Source organism: Macaca nemestrina, chromosome 7 (genome assembly GCF_043159975.1).
Source record: "Macaca nemestrina isolate mMacNem1 chromosome 7, mMacNem.hap1, whole genome shotgun sequence".
Classification (NCBI taxonomy): domain Eukaryota; kingdom Metazoa; phylum Chordata; class Mammalia; order Primates; family Cercopithecidae; genus Macaca; species Macaca nemestrina.
Window position 1 is genome coordinate 151,725,843 of NC_092131.1, and position 22,102 is coordinate 151,747,944.

Here is a 22,102-nt window from a genome sequence, read left to right on the forward strand (position 1 = left end):
GGGCGCGGTGGCTCAAGCCTGTAATCCCAGCACTTTGGGAGGCCGAGGCGGGTGGATCACGAGGTCAGGAGATCGAGACCATCCTGGCTAACATGATGAAACCCCGTCTCTACTAAAAATACAAAAAACTAGCCGGGCGTGGTGGTGGGCGCCTGTAGTCCCAGCTACTCGGAGGCTGAGGCGGGAGAATGGCGTGAACCCGGGAGGTGGAGCTTGCAGTAAGCCGATATCGTGCCACTGCACTCCAGCCTGGGCGACAGAGCGAGACTCTGTCTCAAAAAAAAAAAAAAAAAAAAAAAAAAAAAAAAAAAAAAAGAAAACTGTAACATGCCATTAAAACATAATGCATTATGGTTAAAGAAATTGGAAATAGGTTGGGCGCGGTGGCTCACGCCTGTAGTCCCAGCACTTTGGGAGGCTGAGGCGGGTGGATCACAAGGTCAAGAGATCGAGACCATCCTGGCCAACATGGTGAAACTCCATCTCTACTAAATACAAAAATTAGCTGGGCGTGGCGACATGCTACTTGGGAGGCTGAGGCAAGAGAATGGCATAAACCCAGGAGGCAGAGGTTGCAAAAAGCCGAGATCGTACCGCTGCACTCCAGCCTGGCGACAGAGCAAGACTCCATCTCAAAAAAAAAAAAAAAAAAAAAAAAAGAAATTGGAAATTAGAAGCATACCTTATTATTCATCTGCTATATAAATGCAAACAAGAGTCCAATACAACTTTGTCATCAAAATTACAGTAGACAAAGCATGGCCACAAATTCTTTGACATTTTTCCCTCCAAAAGTGAGGGTTGGATACTGGTCTGACTGCTCTAACCAACAGAGTATGTTGGAAATAATGTTGTGCCTATTTCTGGGTTCAGGCTTTTTGGGAGACACGCAGCTTCTATTTCCTGTCTCCTCAAACATGTATTCTTGGAACCTAACCACCATACTGTTCACGTCAGAAGTTCAAGTCACGTGAAGAGGCTATGTGTGGGTATTCCAGTTGACATTTCCAGCTGAACTCCTAGCCAACATCAACTGCCTTCACATGAATTAGCCATTTTGGATGTCCAGACCAGCTGAGCTCTCGGATGACTCCAAACTCAGCTGCTTATCTGAATACAAACGCATTAAAGTCTAGGTGAGAACCACTTAGCTAAGTACAGGCAGGCCAGAGAAACAGGAGAGATACTAAATTATAGTTTTAAGCCACTGTGTTTTGGAGTGATTTGTTACGCAGCAATAGGTAACTGGGACAACAACAAGGTATTTTTTAAATGTTTCCTTAATTATTTCTAATTTTATTAGCAACATATCCTTGAAGACTTTTTTTCCTTTCACTTCCGTAAATATGAGCACATTTTCATGTAGAAAAGTTCATAATAAAGTATAATGCTAGACTTATGAAAAAAATTTAATGTACTGGTTTTATTTTCCAACTGTCTTACTCAAAAGTCATTTTGATTATTTTCCATTATGTCCACGCTTTTTATTTTAATTTTTTGAGATGCAGTTTTGCTCTTGTCACCCAGGCTGGAGTGCCATGGTGCAATCTCAGCTCACTGCAACCTCTGCCTCCCCGGTTCAAGCGATTCTCCTGCCTCAGCCCCTGGAGTAGCTGGGATTACAGGCGTGTGCCACCATGCCCAGCTAATTTTGTTTTTTAGTAGAGACCAGGTTTCGCCATGTTGGCCAGGCTGGTCTCGAACTCCTGACCTCAGGTGATCCACTCTCCTCGGCCTCGGAAAGTGCTGGCATTACAGACGTGAGCCACTGCGCCCAGCCACGTCCACATTAATAAACAAATGCCCATAATGATTAATAAAGTCCAAGTAAATATATTAAAAAATGAAATGCTAAAAGTCACCTTTAAAACATTTTTGTTAGTTTTTCTTATCCATTGTTTTCTAAAAAAAAATACATGCCTATGTGCAAAATTTCATTAATGACAGGTGTGTATATATATATATTTTTACTACTACAGGGTCTTCACTATCTAATATTAAAGATGCATCCAATGTGTCACAAGAAAAGGAATACCTATTTCAAGGCAGCCATATCAACATGATAAAGACATAACACAACCGATATCACCTTCCAGATATGCTTAATGGTCCAGGGATATGTTGTAAGGAGAAACTACCCAAATCCATCATGAATGACATTCACCAACGAATCTTAAACAGAATCGGCTGAAATGCAAAATCTGCTTACATGGCAAAGCCGCAGCAGAGCAAGCCTAAAACAGGAACACTTCCTTAACAAATAACCACTTGGCATTTTTAATGGCTGCAGCAAGATATTTACAAAACTAAGGATGCTTCGCAGATTCAGAAAAGGTAATATCCTTTAGATACAAATCCCTTTCATCTGAAACCCTCAGGTCTCTTAAATTCTAAATTCCTTAGGCTCTGCAACACCTCCGTGTCAGGTAAATATTTTGTTAGTGATTAAGTGACTTGTTCAAGGTCACAGAATGAACTGGAGGCAAGAAATAAACCCAGGAGGGTGGTCTGCAGCTTTCTATATAAATGCACATCGCTGCAAGTAAGGATTCCGATAATTTCCAAGGTGGAGTGGCGGCGAAATTAACTTGTCCCACAACTCTAGGTTGGAAGGCACTTTTTAGGGGGGTGGGGAAAAGCTTCTATTTGAGGCAGTCATAGTTTTAACTCTGATAAGCTTATAGGGTCTTTAAACTCCTACTTCACTAAAATGAAGTGTGACTAGGGAAGAGGAGAAACTGGGAAACAGTTTTAGGAGCTGTAGTAAGGCCTGGGATTGTAGGCAGATTGCAGAGAGTAAAATAAAAAAAATAAAAAAAACCAAAAACAAAAAACCGGAAGCAAGAGGAAAGAGGTCAAAGTCGGGTATAAGTGTCCAAGAGAACGTAAGAATGGTCAAAGCCACCTTTTAAAACCGAAAAACCGCACGAAACTCGCTTGGCAATCCTAGATGGGTGGCGTAAAAGACTCAAGGTTGGGCCCTTCCTCTCCACAAGCCGGTTCTACCTTTCGGAGTTGTCCCACTCCTCTCCGCGGACAGGGCTTGTCTCCCGGGTGACCAGCAGCTGGTGGAAGGAGAGGGGGTTCACAGCGGACGACTTCCCAGAGGACAGGTGCCAGGGCCCAAGACCCGCACTCACCGTGACGCCCGGCGCGCTTCACTAACGCCAGCCTTCTCGCCAAACGCCCATCTCCCAAGAACTCGAGGGAGAATTAGCCTTGGCTATCAGGACGGAAGCCAGCCCAGCTCATCCCCTTTTCCCGATTTGCATTGCGAGGCGACGCGTCGCGTCTCCAGACGTCACGGTAGGGGCTGGGCTTCGCGTGCGCTCCTTGACTTCTCTCTTCCACCGCCCTCCCCCTTTCGGTGAGGGCCGAGCGGCGGGGCGAGGGAGGGTCGAGGGAGGGTCGAGGAGGACGTTATGGGTGGGCGGCGGCGGCAAGGGCGGGATTTCTCTGAGCCGGATCAACACAGTCGGCCGGTTCCGTACCCCCCGCACTGCACCCTGCATTTCCGGGTTGCAACCGGGCGGTAGCCAAGCGGCCCAGGTTCGCTTCGCATCCTGGGCCTTGTGGAAGAAGCGAGGTTGCTCTTGCGTCCCTTTACTACGTTATTTTCCTCCTCAGATTGGAAATTAGAAAAAACTTAAAAGGGGATTTAACGCCCCTCTATTTCTGTCTTAACATTCTCTGAAGCCAAGCCTTTCTTTGGTCAAAGAAAAACAGGTATTATCCTAAAACATATTTTATGTACAATTTTTAACGTCATTTCAAAGGCCCCGTCGAGGCCGGGCACGGTGGCTCACGCCTGTAATCCCAGCACTTCGGGAGGCCGAGGCCGGCAAATCATGAGGTTAGGAGTTCGAGACCAGCCTGGCCAATATGGTGAACCCCCCCCCCACCCCCCATCTCTATTAAGAATACAAAAAAATTAGCTTGGCGTGGTGGCGCCCGCCTGTAATTCCAGCTACTCCAGTGGCTGAGGCAGGAGAACTGCTTAAACCCGGGGAGGGGAGGTTGCAGTGAGCCGAGATCGCGCTGCTGCACTCCAGCCTGGGCAGCAGAGCAAGACTCCGTCTGGTTGGGGGAAGGCCGGTCTAACAGAAACGAAATGAGAGGTCTGAACTTTCTCGCGAGCTGATCTTTGTACTCTCTTAGAGAAAGGTGATTGGATGCTCCGGTTATCTGTAAACATAAAATTGATTTGGGTGGAACTTTAAGCAGTAGTCACTAAGGCCTCAGGAACACTCCGGGTGTCTTAGGGATGGGAAATCTGGCAGCAAGATCTAGTAGACGCTTTTAAGTGAAAGTGTGTGCCACATTGTACAGTGTACACTGCTCGGGTGATGGGTGCACCAAAATCTCAGAAATGACCACTAAAAAACTTTTCCATGCAACCTGTTACCCCAAAACTACTGAAATGAATTTTTTTTTTAAAGGATAAAATAAAGTGTGTTCAATGAATTTGTAATGAAGGCCAGTTTCAGTGGCCCAGGCCTGTAATCCCAGCACTTTGGGAGGCTGAGGCAGGAGGATCCCTTGATCCCAAGAGACAGAGACCAGCTTGAGCAACAAAGGGAGACCCCCATCTCTACAAAAAAAAAATTTAAAATTAGGCTGAGTGCGGTGGCTCATGCCTGTAATCCCAGCACTTTGGGAGGCCGAGGTGGGCAGATCACTTGAGGTCAGGAGTTTGAGACCAGCTTGGCCAAAATGGTGAAACCTCGTCTCTACTAAAAATACAAACATTAGCTGGGCGTGGTGGCACGCACCTGTAATCCCAGCTACTCAGGAGGCTGAGGCAGGTGAATCGACTGAACCAGGAAGGTGTAGGTTAGATCATGCCACTGCACTCCAGCCTGAGCAACAGAGCGAGACTCCTCCAAAAAAAAAAAAAAAATCTAAGTTACAAATAGCATTTCCGTTTTCCATAGAATCTAAAACTCCCCAAAATTTCTGTGAACTACAGCAGTATTTTCTCCACTTGGTAAGAGACATAAGGACAGCTTAACTACCCTTCTTTATCCAAACTAAGTTAAGAACAGCCCAGGTTTCCTGATTCTCACTCCCAAGTAAAACTAAATAGGTTTTATGTATGTTGCAGCTGTTGCACCCTTTTCCTCTTTGAAATAAAACTTTTCTATTTGTTTGGGGAAAGAAAACATGACTGAAAGTCCAAAGTGTTAGCTTAGAGCTCAAAACACTAGCTGCTGTTTCAAGGTCCAGTCTCCATGTGGACGGCTCATGGCCTGTTTAAATTGTTGCCATAAGGAAATGGGGCAGAGTGTTGCCAATTTTCTGATTTTCTGTGCGTGGGAAAAATCTCCAAACTGCTTTTTAAATTTGGGGAATATTATATATATATATATATATATATATGTGTGTGTGTGTGTGTGCGTGTCAACTAACGTAATCCATATACACACGAATTGTTAGTTGACAACAACAGTATACATAAAAAAATTTACAAACACTGCAAAACAAATAAAATCCAAGCCATCCATTTGTGACCACAGTCATAAGCATTAACTTAGCCAGGGGCTTTCAGATAATTCTCTGTTAAAGAGGAAGTCTGAGAAAAGACTAAGATAACCAAATGAACATAATGTCAAAGAATGAAATCATGGGAACAATTTGGATTTTGTTCCAAAGTCAAGTGTTTTTTAAATAATCTTTCCATACTTCATGTTTTGTTCTATAGAGTTCAACGTTTTAACTTCCATGGCCCTTTAGATCTCTTTCGAGCACATTCCATGATTTTTCTTCTGATCATACTCCCTCCACAAAACCTTTTTCGGCTGGGTGTAGGGGCTCACAGTTGTAATCCCAGCACTATGGGAGGCTGAGGTGCATGGATTGCTTGAGGTCAGGAGTTTTGAGACCAGCCTGGGCAACATAGCAAGATCCTATCCCTACAAAATATTTAAAAATTAGCCGGGCACGGTTGGTGCATGCCTGTAGTCCAAGCTACTTGAGAGGCTGAGACAGGAGGATTGGTTGCGCCCAGGAGTTTGAGGCTTCAGTGAGCTCTGATTCCGCCACTGAACCCCATCCTGGGTAACGGAGTGAAGACCCCGTCTCTTTGAAAAGAAAATAATAATAATTAATTTTTTAAAACCCCTTTTTCATTTCCCAACATTTTTTTGGCTACTATGATCTCTAAGTGTTACTTCAAATAATTTCCAGTGAATCCACACTTGATGTTGCAGGGCCTGAGTTTGCTGCAGAAATATAATTTCCCACACTCTATGCCTAAAGGGGATTCAGAGCTATCACTTTAAACCAAAAGTATTGATTTTTAAAGCTGCTTAGACAGCAAAGTCAGGAAAGGTACTCTAAATGTTTAACAGCAATCATCTTTGGGGTATGGGCATCTTGGTAGGTACAGTGTGGTGAACATCCGTATTTTACTTTATCCGCCTGAGAGACTATTTGAACTTGTTACACTGGATGTGTATTACTTTTATAATCAAAAATAATTAAGATTTAAAACAACGTATTTGACTAGTAAAAAGCACATTATGTAAATCGGTTTAATAATAATGTTAAGGAGGCCATTTAGCAATGATTTGACCGAATCCATATCAAAGTTTGATTGAATTTTTTGGAAATCAGATATTTTGTTACTCTCTGCCCTGTTCTCTGTGAAGTCTTTTCTTTAAAAAACTACAAACTTATCCGAACAGTAGTTCACAAAACTTTGTTGTCCTCTTCCTCCGTAGAAATTAAAACCAAATATATATAATTAAGAAATCATGATAATACTCTTCATTCCTATAAAAATAATTAAGATAGACCTATAGGATTGTTGAGCATGGCTGCTAAATATAGTAACTAGTAACCACAGCTAGTTGTAAAATTAAAAATTCAGTTCAGTCAAAGTAGCCATATTTCAAGTGCTCAATAGCCACTAGTGGCCCAGCAGATATAGGCTATTTCCATTATTAAAGAAAGCTCTAATGGACAGCACTGGACTAGGACATGTATTCTGTATTTTTCCCCTCACCCACCATCCAATAATGAATAATAGTTCAGAGTAAAAGTGGAAAAAAAATGTGTATTGTAACCAACCAAGCAGCAGTATCTGTGGCACCTAGAATCTAAGTGGTCATCAGCTGTTCAGAGGCATGGCCTGTATTTGATCATAGCTTTAATTTACATGCTATCCAGCATAAGCAGTAGTCCAAAATCTGGTTCGTCTTCCAATCATTTAACAAGTACTTGCTGAATGCATGTTCTATGCCAGGCATTGTTTTAGATTCACAATATAAAATTCCTGCTCAACACAGAGCTGACTTACATTCTAGTCAAGGAGACATACAATAAGCAAATATGCATATAGTATGTGAAGTGCTAGAAGTGTTAGAAGAAAAATAAAACAGGATAAAGGACTAGCAAGGACAGTGGTTTTTGTTTGTGGGTTTTTGTTGTTGTTGTTGTTGTTGTTTTTTGAGACAGGGTCTTGCTCTGTTGCCCAGGCTGGAGTACGGTGGCATGTTCATGGTTCACTGCAGCTTCGATCTCCCAGGTTCAAGTGACCCTCCCACCTCAGCCTCTCTAGTAGCTAGGACTATAGGCATGCATCGCTATCCCCAACTAATTTTTGTATTTTTTGTAGAGATGGGGTTTTACCTTGTTATCCAGGCTGGTCTTGAACTCCTGGCTGAAGTGATCCTCCCGCCTAGGTCTCCCAAAGTGCTGGGATTACAGGTGTGAGCCCCTGTGCCCGGCCAACAGTGATTTTGTGTGTGTGTGTGTGTGTGTGTGTGTTTTGGCACTAAGATTTTTTTTTACCCACCTTATTGCTTTCTTTAAACATTTGTATAAACATTATAAGCCAAATTATTCTGTGGGGTTGTGATAGAAACCATCTTGTTACAAAGTGGTGGCAGATCTATGCCTGCTTTTACATTTTAATGGCCCCTCTCAACCTCTGGCTGTTACTTCTCTATCTTTTCTCAGTTGTCCCTTAACAGTCTATTCTAACCCCTGTAAAACAAGGACTAAAAGTACCAACCTCATTGTTATGAGGTTTAAGAGAAGGCCCAGCACTAAGCCAGGCTCTCAGGAAAATTCAAACAGTTCCTCCTTGCCCTTCAATATAGCTCCTTCTCATCTGTCACGGGCTGAGGAACCACTGAACCTGTAAACCAAGCACACGGGTATAAGTCCACAGACCAGATAAAGGCCTAGATGGTAACGTATTAATACTTGGGTTTTGTCACTCCACCACCAACTTCCAGGCTAAGGAAGGACAGACTTAGTGAGCAGTTCCAAGACCACTGAGTTCATGGTTCCCTGTGGCTGCCTCCCTTGTACCTCCATCATGATCAGGGCTTGAGGAGGGTCCTCTCAATTCCCTTTGCCACGCTTGGAAAAGTATGAGGGATGCAGCACAGGCTGAAAACTGAGTGACCAACCCCAGGGAGTTGATGGGGAACACTGGCAAGCCAATCACAAAGTTGATGCCATTTGCCCTTAGGGAGGAGAGGCGGGGCCTGGGCAAGGACAACAGCTGGACCAATCACAAAGTTGATGCCATTTGCCCTTAGGGAGGAGAGGCGGGGCCTGGGCAAAGAGGACCGCTGGAAGGTGAAGGACAGGCCTGGCTCTCAGTAGTGGTAGTGATCCAGCTTGAAGGGATTATCACGGGACATGCCCAGATATTGGGCCTGCTTCTCAGTCTGCTTGGTCAGTTTCATGTTCACCTTGCCCAGATGGGCTTCAGCCACTGCCTCATCCAGCTTCTTGGACAGGAAGTGAACCTCAGTGGGGTACTTGTTTGAGTGGGTTCACAGCTCAATCTGCACCATCGCATGGTTGGTGAAGGAGTTACTCATCATAAAGCTGGGTTGGTCCATAGCACAACCCAGGTAGACCAGCTGACACTCAGCCAGCAGGATGGTGCCACGCCCATTCTTTAGCCAGTACTGGTCCATCTGGGGCTTGATGTTCACCTTCTTCATAGCATTCTTGTTGAGCCACCTGACATCGATTTCCACATCAGAGTGTCCGGTGTTACACACGATGGCATCATCCTTCATCTGTTCAAAGTGCCTGTTGGGCAGCTAGCCAAGCATGATGTCAACCTAGCCTGTGGTGGTGACAAAGATGTTGCCCTCCTGACAGGCCTCGTCCATGGTAGTCCCCTCATAGCCCTTCATGGCAGCCTATAGTGCATTGATGGGGTCGATCTCGGTGATAATGCTGTGAGCGAGCCCCGAAACCCTGCAGGGCCTGGGCATAGCCCTTGCCCACATCACCATAGTCCGCTACCACAGCTACCTTGCTGGCAATCATCACACCTATGGCCTACTTGATGCCATCTATGAGGGACTGGTGGCAGCCATAGAGGTTGTCAAACTTGCTCTTGGTGACAGAGTCATTAACGTTGATGGTGGACACCTTCAGGATCCCACTGTCCATCATCTTGTATAGGTTGTGGACCTCAGTCGTGGTCTCCTCAGAGATGTCTCTGATGCCCAACAAGAGCTGTGGGTACTTAGTGTGGGTGAGGTTGGTAAGGTCCCCACTGACGTCCAGAATCATGTTGAGGAGCTTGTCCTTGAAGTACAGTGTCTGCTTGATGCACCACAGGTACTTCTCCTCCATTTCACCCTTCCAGGCGTTCACTGGACTCCCAGCCTTGGCAGTGGCAGCTGCTGATGGTCCTGGATGGAGAAGATGTTGCAGCTGGACCACTGCACTTCAGCACCCAGGACAAGGATGGTCTCAGTGAGGACAACTGTCTCCACGGTCACGTGCAGGCAGCCAGTGATGCAGACACCCTTCAGTGGCTTGGAGGCTCAGTACAGCTCCTGCATGTGCATCGGGCCTGGCTTCTCGTTCTCCTCAGTGTCCAGGGCCTTCCACCCCCAGGCAGCCAAACCAGTGTCAGCAACTTCGTAGGGTAGTTAATGAGACATACTGGTGGTGCTTCTGCACAGAATGATGGACATGGGCAAACAGAACCAAGCCTCAAACTGGGGACAGGCACAGGGCCGGCAGCACTGGGCAGGGCAACAGTGGTATTTGTAATGGATAGTCAGGGAAGGACTCCCTGTGAAAGTGACATTTCCGTAGAGCCTTTGGTGAACAGAGGGAATAAGCCATGGATACATATGGGAGAAGAGCAGCCAGGCAGTGGGAGCGGCACAGGTGAAGGCAGTGAGGCAGGAAAAGGTGGGTGTGCTGGAGGAACAGCAAGGAGGCCATATGGCTGGCATAGAGTGAGTGAGTGGGATCATGATAAGAGATGATCTCAGAGGGGTGGGAAGGGAATGGAGCACAGATTACATAGGACTTTGTAGGTCACTAAAATATGTTTATCCAGAATAATGCAAGAAGTGAATAATGTTAATAATTTATTTTAAAAATGTAGCTTTTATTCATATGATACAATTAGCAACATTGTATAAAAATTTTCATTGCAATTTTTTTTTTTTTAGCCAAAGCATAAGTATCCTGTGGTTTATTTACTGAGCATTTATTCTTTTCTATCCATCTGTTTTTTATTGCCTAAAGACAATGATTACCACTGGTTCACATAAAATAAATTTAACAGTTTATTTGAGCAATAAAGGATTCATGAATGAGGCAGCACTCAAAATTGGAATAAGTTCAAGGCTGAGTGCAGTGGCTCATGCCTGTAATTCTAATACTTTAGGAAACTGAGGTGGGAGGATCGCTTGAGCCCAGGAATTCAAAACGAGCCTAGGCAACATGGTGAGACCTTGTCTCTACCAAAAAGTTAAAAAAAAAAAAAAAGCCCAGCATGGTGGTGCATGCCTGTAGTCCCAGCTGCTTGGGAGGCTGAGGTGGGAGGCTTGCTTGGACCTGGGTCAACGCTGCAGTGAGGTGTGATCGTGCCACTGCCCTCCAGCCTGGGTGACAGCACAAGACTTTGTCTTAAAAAAAAAAAAATAGAAAAAAAAGAATAACTTCAGAGAGCTCCACTTTAACAGCATGAGCAGCAGCATGCTTATAGGCTGAACATGGAGGCAAAAGTAAAGAAGTAACTTCATTGGCTACAGCTAGGCATTTGCCTTGCTTGGGCATGATCCAGTGGAAAGTCCCTAGTTATATGACAAACAGCTGGCTGGCTGTCATTGGCTGGTAGTTCGCTCTATGATTGACTGAAGCGTGGCTTGGGGTGTGTGTGTTTAAATTTAATCAATTTCTCAGAGAACGAAGAGATCTAAGCAAAGCATACATACTCAAGTATTTACATCTCCAATTTACCCATCAAATAAATGACTTCCCTGGGGAAGAGCTAATAAAGAGGTGCAGGAAGGTCAGGAGCTACACTAATTACATTCCCTCCACAAGGAAGAAACATCAAAAGTGGGAGAGAAAGTTCCTCCCTCGTGATTGTCCAACAATCTAAAAAAAAAAGAAAACTCTAGTTCACAGACATACAAGATATTAGCATCATGAAAAAGAGGAACATGCCAGGCACAGTGGCTCACGCCTGTAATCCCAGCAATTTGGGAGGCCGAGATGGGCAGATGACGAGGTCAGGAGATCAAGACCATCCTAGCTAACACTATGAAACCCCGTCTCTAATAAAAAAAATACAAAAAATTAGCCGGGCGTGGTGGCGGGCGCCTGTAGTCCCAGGTACTTGGGAGGCTGAGGCAGGAGAATGGGATGAACCTGGGAGGCAGAGCTTGCAGTGAGCCAAGATCGCGCCACTGCACTCCAGCCTGGGCGACAGAGCGAGACTCCGTTTCAAAAAAAAAAAAAAAAAAAAAGAGGAACATTTGCTAGAATTTAAAGACCCAGAGATTTGACGATGCATATGAATAGCTAAAGATAATACACTCATAAGTAATTTTTTTCTTTTTTTCTTTTTTTTGAGATAGAGTCTCTCTTTGCCTAGGTTGGAGTGCAGTGGCGCAATCTCAGCTCACTGCAACCTCTGCCTCCTGGACTCAAGCAATTCTCCTGTCTCAGCCTCCTAAGTAGCTGGGATTACAGACTCATGCCATCATGCCTGGCTAATTTTTGTATTTTTAGTAGAGAGGTGTTGGCCAGGCTGGTCTCGAACTCCTGACCTCAGGTAATCCACCCACCTCAGCCTCCCAAAGTGCTGGGATTAAAGGCGTGTGCTACTGCGCCTGGCCTGAGTTTTATTTTTTAATATGAAGTTATACTTCTCTCTAATTGGACTGAACTTACCTCAATAAGGTAAGAGATGCCCTCTCATTCTATGATTTCATGAGTTAATGAACAACTCTGTTTACTTTTTAATCCCTTCTTGATTTTACAGTTAGGTCTTCTCTCTGCCCTTGTTTGTTTCATTTAAGCTAATTAGAGTTTTAATCTGGTTAGTAGGTTATTGAGGGGTTCCCCATTCCACTGATTACTTTGTCTTCTTCTGAACCTTCCCTGCTTTTATTAGCTCTTTCTCACAGTTGTGATACTTGGAATACAGTATTAGAAATGGAGATGCACATGGTTTTATCCCAACAAGGGAAAGTTTTCAGTGTTTGAGCCTATCACACAAAATTTTTACGTACTGATGGAGATCAGCAAAGACTTACTTTATCTTCTTTTTTTTCTGTTGTTGTTGTTGAGACGGAGTCTTGCTCTGTCACCCAGGCTAGAGTGAAGTGGCGCCATCTAGGCTCACTGCAATCTTTGCCTCCCAGGTTCAAGCGATTCTCCTGCCTCAGCCTCCTGAGTAGCTAGGACTACAGGCGTGTGCCACCACGCCCGGCTACTTTTTTGTATTTTTAGTGGAGATGGGTTTTCACCATGTTGACAAGGCTGGTCTCAAACTCCTGACCTCAAGCAATCAGCCTGCCTCGACTTCCCAAAGTGCTAGGATTACAGGCATGAGCCACTGTGCCCGGCCAGTCTTACTTTATCTTTTTATGAACTCAGTCATAAAAAGGAATGAAATAATGTATTTTGCAGCAACTTGGTTGGAGCTGGAGGCCATTATTCTAAGTAACTCAGAAATGAAAAACCAAATATATGTTCTCACTTATAAGTGGGAGCTAAACTATGAGGATGTAAAGGCATAAGAATGATATAACAGACTCTGGGAACTTGGGAGGAGAAGGGAGAGGGAGATGAGGGAGAAAAGGCTACATATAGTAGTCTTTTGGGCACGGCTTACACTGCTCAGGTGATGGGTGCACCAGAATCTCAGAAATCACCGCTAAAGAACTTATCCAGGTAACTGAAAACCATCTGTACCCCAAAAACTATTGAAATAAAAATAAAAATAAACTTCTTATGAATTGTCTCTGCAATTTTGTCATATTAACATTAACTGGCAAAATGAGAATCCCATTCAACAACCATAGGAACTGTTGAGCTATAAATGTATTGAATTGAGATCATAACATCAACACACATACTTAAGTATTTTCTATATATTTACAAAAAATAGCTATTAAATTTTAGCTGTAGTAATATTTTAAAGGAAGCACATAACTTAAAGAAGATACTTCTTTAAGTAAAAATTCTAAAAAAAAAAAAATATGGCTGGGCCCAGTGGTTTACACCTGTAATCCCAGCACTTTGAGAAGCCAAATCAGTATAATATCTTGAAGCCAGGAGTTTGAGACCAGCCTGGGCAACATAGTGAGACCCTGTCTCAATGATAATAATAATAAAATAATAATAATTTCTATGGAGTGGCTCGTGCCCGTAGTCCTAGCTATATGGGAGGCTGGGGTGGGAGGACTGCTTGAGCCTAAGAGGTTGAGGCCGCAGAGAACCATGATTGCTTCACTGCACTCTAGCCTGGGCAACACAGCAAGACCTTGTCTTTAAAAAGAGAAAAAAATTCTAAAAAAATTTCTGCAATTTATTCTCATTTATGTGAGTCCTAACTAACAAGTAATATGAGGTCATCTATGGGACTAGAAGTGTAATGTTTTTATGGAGTGCTTCTTCCAAATCATTGGTAAATGTATTAAATAATACATGCCTGGTGGTTTTCAAACTTCCATGTTATCAAGCAATACATGGCTTGAATAAACAGTACAACAATACCCAGTGTAGGCCCAAAACAAAAACTTGCAAACTTGCAAACTCAGGGCTAAACAAATGCATGGGATCCTCTAGTCTCTCACCAACCCATAGAAAGCGGTGTTTGCTGCTGATATGACTGGACACACCTTTGAAAGTGTTTCAGAAGAGAGATCAGACTCACTGCCACCTCATTTATCCATGAAAGAGTTTGGAGGGAGCAGGGATCACTCAGCCAGTTTGGAAAATGTGGAGTTTTTCTATTGGGGTTAGAATAGTGTTGGTCTATATAACAAACTTTTAGACACCCATCACCTGGGGAGTTTTCCATATCAATCCTGCTTTCTGCCTTAGGCTGAGCCAGCTTGTTGCTTAGCTGCCCGATGAGAGCCGGAGTACCTGGGTTGTCTAGTAGACAGATGAGTGTGTCTTTCCTTAAGTATGTACAACAGCCAACCTGGTGTTTTCACTCAGTAGGTAAAGAGATGGAGCCAATAATTTTTTTTTTTTTTTTTTTTGAGACAGAATCTTACTCTGTAGCCCAGGCTGGAATGCAGTGGAGTGATCTCAGCTTTCTGCAACCTCCACCTCCCAGGTTTAAGCAATTCTTCTGCCTTAGTCTCTGGAGTAGCTACGACTACATGTGCACACCACCACGCCCAGCTAATTTTTGTATTTTTAGTAGAAATGGGGTTTTGCCGTGTTGGCCAGGCTGGTCTTGAACTCCTGACCTCAATCAATCCACCCGCCTCAGCCTCCCAAAGTGCTGGGATTATAGGTGTGAGCCACTGCACCCAATCCCAAGAAGCATTTTTAAATGCTCATGGTGACTCTCATGCTGGTGGTCACAGATTGCCCCTGAAGAAAGAAACACTACCCAGTCATGAGACAACATTCTCTTCAATCTGAATTTGCTTTTTAAATAGCTGTGAGAAATCTTGCGGAAGATTTCTGAAATTTTAACTAGATGATGAGATTCTTTATATAGTTACTGGGAGTTTATAATCTTATCTCTGTAATATTTTTAAATTCTAAATCTCCCAGTATGTCATTCTATAATCTGCCAAATGCAGAGGTACAATGTATAAACCATTTTTAATGGTTCTTTTTGTGATAGAAATGTATGAAAGGGCAATGCCATTCTGGTTGTTTTTCCTACATTTATATAACAAATTATAACAAAACTGTTAAAAAGTTTTGTCACTGAGGTGCGAGGATATTATGTATGTAAACATATAGTAAGAGTGTGAATATGTGTCCTCTCTGTGGGTCAGAATAGTGTGTGAACTGGGTATTTCTTTTTTGAGACGGAGTCTCGCTCTGTCACCCAGGAGGCTGGAGTGCAGTGGCGCGATCTCGGCTCACTGCAAGCTACGCCTCCCGGGTTCACGCCATTCTCCTGCCTCAGCCTCCCGAGGAGCTGGGACTACAGGAGCCCGCCATCATGCCCGGCTAATTTTTTGTATTTTTGTAATTTTGTATTTATAAATAATTTTTTGTATTTTTAGTAGAGACGGGGTTTCACCGTGTTAACCAGGATGGTCTTAATCTCCTGACCTCGTGATCCACCCGCCTCAGCCTCCCAAAGTGCTGGGATTACAGGCGTGAGCCACCATGCCTGGCCATGACCTGGGTATTTCTATGATTACATAGTACCTCTGTAGATAGGTGAGCATATTTCAGAATGTAATGGAGTGTCTGTGTATTGTATATAAATGGAGAAAAATGAGATGACTGGATGAGCTGGTTTATATATCTCTGTCTAGGAGTGTGATAATTTAGATTATGGGAAAATTCATAAGTAGACTTTTTCATTGTTTCATAATTGGACTATATGCAAAAGACGAAGTGATTTATATTTTCTTCTTTTTATGAGAAAAGTGTGAAATATGATTAGCAGATTATATTGATGATTTCTGTTGTTCCAACTCATGTTTCAATATGGATAAACACAAAATTTCCATAGAATCTTGTATATGAAAAAATCTCATATTTATGTTACAAAAAGATTAAATATACACAGTAGGTGCTCAGTGTATGTTACCTGACTGCAAATGTAGCTGACACCAAGGAAGGAAAATTAAGGAGTGGTTTAGCACACTTCAGTAATCTCCACCAGCAACCCCTCTCCTATTCTTTAATGGAGACAGGGAACACTTTTATCAATTTTGTTGTAAATCACCATGTAAATACACCTTCAAGCCTGCCCTTCCAAGCTGATTGGATTCCTATGCCCTTAATATACACAAAATCCGAAACTGGCAATGACTCTGATTCACTAATATATGTTGCCTTTGAGATAATCTGGCTCTCTTTCCACAATTAATTTATTTTTCACAATAAATTTGTTATTCTATTTAGCAACAAGATCAGGTAGACTGACAGACAAGATCATTTAAAATCCCTATGTCTCCAAATCTCTTCCTCTGACTTATGCCACCATTAAAAATTCATTCCTTACTATGAAAATGTAGCATCTTGACTTGAGACCAGGAGTTTGAGATCAGCCTGAGCAACACAGCAAAACCAGTCTTGGAAAAGAAAAAAAAAAAAAAAAGAGGTAGCATCTCTGGGACAACCTTCTGTCTTAGCATTTAACTATTTTCAACTATTTTCCCAAACCAGGCAGCCTATTAATAATGAAAGGGAATTAAATACATGACAGGTAAATTTTGATAAGATTATCAAAATTATCTACACTTTCAAAGTGAAGGTAACAAAGATGAAAGTATTGTGGGAGCCAAACATTTCGCAGGGAGACCTTGGGCAGCTGAAAGGCTACACGAGGAATTGGAACATATAAACTCTCCCAGTTAAAGGAGGACACAAGGTCTAAAAGAGAAGGTCCATGTACTTCCCCATTTCAACTAGAATCCAACTCCACAAGAACTTTGTAAATCACATATATATGGTTCGTAGTTTAATCTTTCCATCCACTGATCCAGGAAAATTATACTCTGCTAGTAATAACTATGTTCATACACAATTATTTTGGGCACAATTTCTCTGACATGGATAGAATCTTCTTCCAAAACTGAAATTTTAATGTAAATTTGACTTTTTTTTTTTCTTTGAGACCGGGTCTCACTCTGTCATCAAGGCTGGAATGCAGTGGCATGATCTCCGCTCACTGCAACCTCCCCTTCCCAGGCTCAAGAAATCCTCCCACCTCAGCCTCCCTAGTAGCTGGGACCACAGGCACACACCACCATACCCAGCTAATTTTGTATTTTTTGTAGAGACAGGATTTCACTATGTTGCCCAGGCTGGTCTTGAACTCCTGGACTCAAGCAATCCTCCTGCCTCAGCCTCCCAAAGTGCTGGGATTATAGACATGAGCTACCCTGCCTGGCCAAGACTATTTTATTATAGACTTAAACATTACATGTTCTGAAGCTGTATTCATTTCTTAATAATCATTGATATTGATTCAAATAATTTTATGACTAGAAATGAGTGATCCCTTTGATTTTTTTTCTTTTTTTTAAGACAAAGTCTCACTTTGTCACCAGGCTGGAGTGTAGTGGCGCAATCTCAGCTCACTGCAACCTCTGCCTCCCGGATTCAAGCGATTCTCCTGCCTCAGCCTCCTGAGTAGCTGAGACTATAGGTGTGCACCACTTCGCCCAGCTAATTTTTGTATTTTTAGTAGAGGCGGGGTTTCACCATGTTGGCCAGGATGGTCTTGATTTCTTGACCTCGTGATCTGCTCACCTTGGCCTCCCAAAGTGCTGGGATTACAGGTGTAAGCCACCATGCCCGGCCGATCCGTCTGATTTTTATATATCAATATTTATATTCTGCCAAGAAATATTGTGTAACTTGACTGATTCATTTATGAACTAATATGCCTCAGAGCTCTTTCATCTCTTTTGCACCTCTGAGCCTTTTGCACTATCTATCCACCTAGAAAACTTTGTCCTTCAGAACAGAGTTCATACTTTATCCAGGCTCTGTGAAGGAGGCAGGCAGAACAAGCAACTCCTTCTATATTCCTGTTGCACCTTGTACATAAATGCTTCCTTTAAGCACTCGTCATATTTGTGGAATTATTACTTATCAACCTTTTTTTCTCCTCTTTAAAAAAATCTTGTTTGACTTTCTAACATCTAGTGTAGTGTCTGGCACTTGGTGGTCAATTGGAAACCAATAAATGTTTGATTAATTGGCAAATAAAACTTCCTACTGAAAACATTAAATAGCTGCCTATCACTTTTAAGATAAAATAGACTCCTCAATGCAGCATACAGGGTTTTTGTGCTCCCTTCTCCAGTTTCATCTCCTGTTAGGCCTCCACAACACCCTAATTTCTAGCCATGCTGAACTATGGCAGTTCTCTCAACAAGCTTAGCTTCCTTGCATTTACTTCTGTACTCTTTGTTTACCTGGAACATTCTCCCTCCGCTCAAACCATTTGGCAATTTCTGTTAACCTTGTAATCTTCATCTCGTTTTCTCTTTCCTGCAAACTCTATTTTCATCCCCTCCTTGCCCTTTCCACTGTGCTCCCTCAGCATTGTGTAATTATCCTTAGTGTAATTGTTTGCCTTTTGGTCTACCAACGGCAGAGTAGAGACCACAGCCTATTTCCCTCTCCTATTCTGCAGCTCCTTGAGGACCAGATGTAGCCCCATTGCTGCCACTATGCTTTGTGTGTTTGAATAGAACTGAGGGGTGGGGGGCACCAAGAGTGAAAGGAGGAAGCACAGCAGTTTTTGAAAGCAATGCCCCTACCATGAAGTTTGCTCAATTCCTGCCTTGTAGGCCGTTACTCTGAAGATGGGATGTTTGGCTTACAAACTACTCGGCAAATATCATTTTCCAACAATGCTAATTATCTCGCAATGGTCCAACAAGGTTTGGCAAGCTCAGTGTTTCAGGAACAATTCTCGTGTCAGAAACAATTCAGCATTTCAGAAACAACTGCAATCTAAGGAATCATATATAGAAAGATTAAAAAACCATGGATGTCTTTGAAAGTTTCTAACTCCAGGCCAGGTGTGGTGGCTCACTCCTGTAATCCCAGCACTTTGGGAGGCTGAGGCGGGCCAATCATGAGGTCAGGAGTTCGAGACCAGCCTAGCCAACATGGTGAAACCCTGTCTCTACTGAAAATACAAAAATTAGCCGGGCATGGTGGCACATGTCTGTATTCCCAGCTAGTCAGGGGGCTGAGGCAGGAGAATCGCTTGGACCTGGGAGGTGGAGGTTGCAGTGAGCCAAGATCGCGCCACTGCACTCTAGCCTGTGTGACAGATGAGATTCTGTCTAAAAAGAAAGATTCTAACTCCAAACTTAAATTGGGAGACAATGAAGGAAATGAAATCACTTCTTCCTTCTGACAATGTACCCCTTCCGCAGACTCCTCCTCCCACCAACACTTTAGGCTTTCATGCTGCCACTGTCATTCCTAGCCTCCCCCTGCACCCACCCTAGCATCCTACCCTCCTTCCCCAGGGCCTTTCCTCTTCATGGACCTTTGCGAATTCATCCTTTCCAAGGAAATGATTTCTGTCTCTCTGCCTATTAGCCAGATGATCTGGCAATCTTTAATAAACATTAATGGATAACCTCCCAAAACTCTTCGAAAACATTGCCTTTGAACTAGACCCTTCCGTTAATAATGTCAGTGTTTTACCCCAAGGTACACGTCCCTGCCTGTTGGGACAGAGAAGTGCTCTAGATTGTCTGCTGGAGTTTCATAACATTTACTAAAAATGCCTTCAAATTTCATGTGTCCCTGCCAATTATCTCCTGGCACATAAAAGTAATCTTATATACTCAGTGTTTCTTTTTATGCCCTTTTCTCGGGCCTACCAGGAAACATCTTTCCTGGCAAATGGTGTCAAACTGAAGAAGCTAAATCTTTGGCCAACTGTAAGAGGAAACCTCAAAATAAGAACAAAGAAATTAACCAGAGCGTGCAACCTAACATGCACAGGCTGAGAATCTTTTTTCACTTTTCCTTCCCTCTTTTTTTCTCCCTTCTTTCTTCCTTCCATTTATTAAACAAAGTCTATTCCAAAGTCTACAACAAAAATTTCCTGGATGAAACTGCAGATAGCATACTGTAACAATTAAGACCACAGGCTCTGGAATTAGATGCCCCTGTGTGAATCCTAGCTCTGCCAGTTAATAGGTATGTGACCTAGGCCAAGTTATTTCATTTCTCTGCCCCTCCATTTTGTCATAAATAGAGATATTAATAATAGTTGCTACCTCATAGGGAGGCTGTGAGTCAGAGTAAGTTATTTATTACCTAAGAAGTGCTTAGACACAGAACTGTTCCCCCAAAATATTAGCTACAGTTAACTGCTGCTTAATTCTAGGTGGCTAATGGGACTGAATTAGGGGTCCAGTGGAGTGTGGGGAGAAAAAGGTTTTTAGGTAAAGGAAATGTTTTATGTGGAGTCCCTGAAGGAGGAAGGAGGTGCAGAATATGGGGAAACTGATGAAAGTTGGTAGTAGCTAGTGAGGTAGGCAGGGGAGAGATCATTCAGGGCCTTGTAGACCATATATAGGATTCTGTTTTCATCCTAAAAGCAATGAAAAGCCCTTGAAGGGTTGTTAGCAAGGAGATGACATAATTTGATTTGCTTTTCTAAAGATAACTCCTGTTGCTGTGGGAGAGAATAGTTTGAAGGCAAGCAAGAGGAAATACGGGGAGATCAGTGAGAAGGTGGGTGTAGTTGTCAGGTCAAGATGATGTATTGCCTTTGACCAAGTTGGCAGTAGTAGACATAGAAATGGACAAGGCAAAAAGCCATCTTTAAAAAATTTAATTATTATATTTTTTGAGATGGAGTCTCGCTCTGTCACCCAGGCTGGAGTGCAGTGGTGCATCTCGGCTCACTGCAACCTCTGCCTGCCAGGTTCAAGCAATTCTCCTGCCTCAGCCTCCTGAGTAGCTGGGACTACGAGTGCACACCACCATGCCCGGCTAATTTTTTGTATTTTTAGTAGAGACAGGGTTTCACCAGGCTGGTCTTGAACTCCTAACCTCATGATCTGCCCGCCTCGGCCTCCCAAAGTTCTGGGATTACAGGCATGAGCGACTGTGCCTGGCAATAGGCCACTGATGAGTTAGAACAGGATTGCATGCTAGAGGCAAGAAGAGGGTGTAACATGTATGAGGAGGGAAAAAACATAATGATGCTAGTGTCTAACTTGAGCCACTGGGTGGATGATGGAGCCATTCCTTAACATGGAGACCATTAGAAAAGGATTAGGTTGTGGGAGAAGAGGAGAGGACTTAATATTGAATATGTTGGATTTGAAATGGCTGGGACACCTTCAAGTGGAGTTAGATTGGATATATGGGTCCAAGACTTGGAGATAAAATTTGACTTAGCTGCTTTTTTCTTTTTCTTTTTCTTTTTCTTTTTTTTTTTTTTTTTTTTTTTGAGACGGAATCTCGCTCTGTCGCCCAGGCTGGAGTGCAGTGGCGCAATCTTGGCTCACTGCAAGCGCCGCCTCCTGGGTTCACACCATTCTCCTGCCTCAGCCTCCCGAATAGCTGGGACTACAGGCGCCCGCCACCACGCCCGGCTAATTTTTTGTATTTTTAGTAGAGACGGGCTGGATCGCGTCCAGCCGACTTGGCTGCTCTTAAATTTGTCAAGGTGAAAAGGACAACTTCAGTTAGCGAGGGATAGTACAGTAATCAATAGGCCGGGCGCAGCGGCTCACGCCTGTAATCCCAGCACTTTGGGAGGCCGAGGTGGGCGGATCACCTCAGGTCGGGAGTTTCAGACCAGCCTGACCAACATGATGAAACTCCGTCTCTACTAAAAATACAAAATTAGCCGGGCGTAGTGGCGCATGCCTGTAATCCCAGCTACTTTGGAGGCTGAGGCAGGAGAATCGCTTGAATCCGGGAGGCGGAGGTTTCCGGGAACCGAGATTGCGCCATTGTACTTCAGCCTGGGCAACAAGAGCGAAACTCCGTCTCAAAAAGAAACAAACAAAAAAACAGTAATCAATAAACAAGTCCACATTTGGTTAAGAGAGGAAAAACTTTCCCATAGCTATTGGTTGGAGCATGAGGGACAAATAGACTGCTTAGAAAGACTGGATTTCGGCCGGGCGTGGTGGCTCAAGCTTGTAATCCCAGCACT

General features: G+C 43.4%; 1 protein-coding gene and 1 pseudogene across 4 annotated transcripts in view; both read right to left on the reverse strand.

Annotated features, from left to right (window-relative positions):
* Window positions 1-3,283, reverse strand: part of LOC105490448 (ubiquitin specific peptidase 8) — a 78,405-nt gene extending 75,122 nt beyond the window's left edge. For 3 of the 4 annotated variants that reach the window (XM_071066861.1, XM_071066862.1, XM_071066859.1), the window contains exon 1: window positions 3,141-3,283. The gene's annotated coding sequence lies outside the window, so the exon portion shown is untranslated. Of the gene's footprint in view, window positions 1-3,006 lie in introns of all 4 variants that reach the window. The other variant, XM_071066860.1, reaches the window with a different exon arrangement.
* Window positions 3,284-7,387: 4,104 nt separating this feature from the next.
* On the reverse strand, window positions 7,388-9,926 carry LOC105490442 (adenosylhomocysteinase-like; annotated as a pseudogene).
* Between the last annotated feature and the right edge of the window lie 12,176 nt (window positions 9,927-22,102).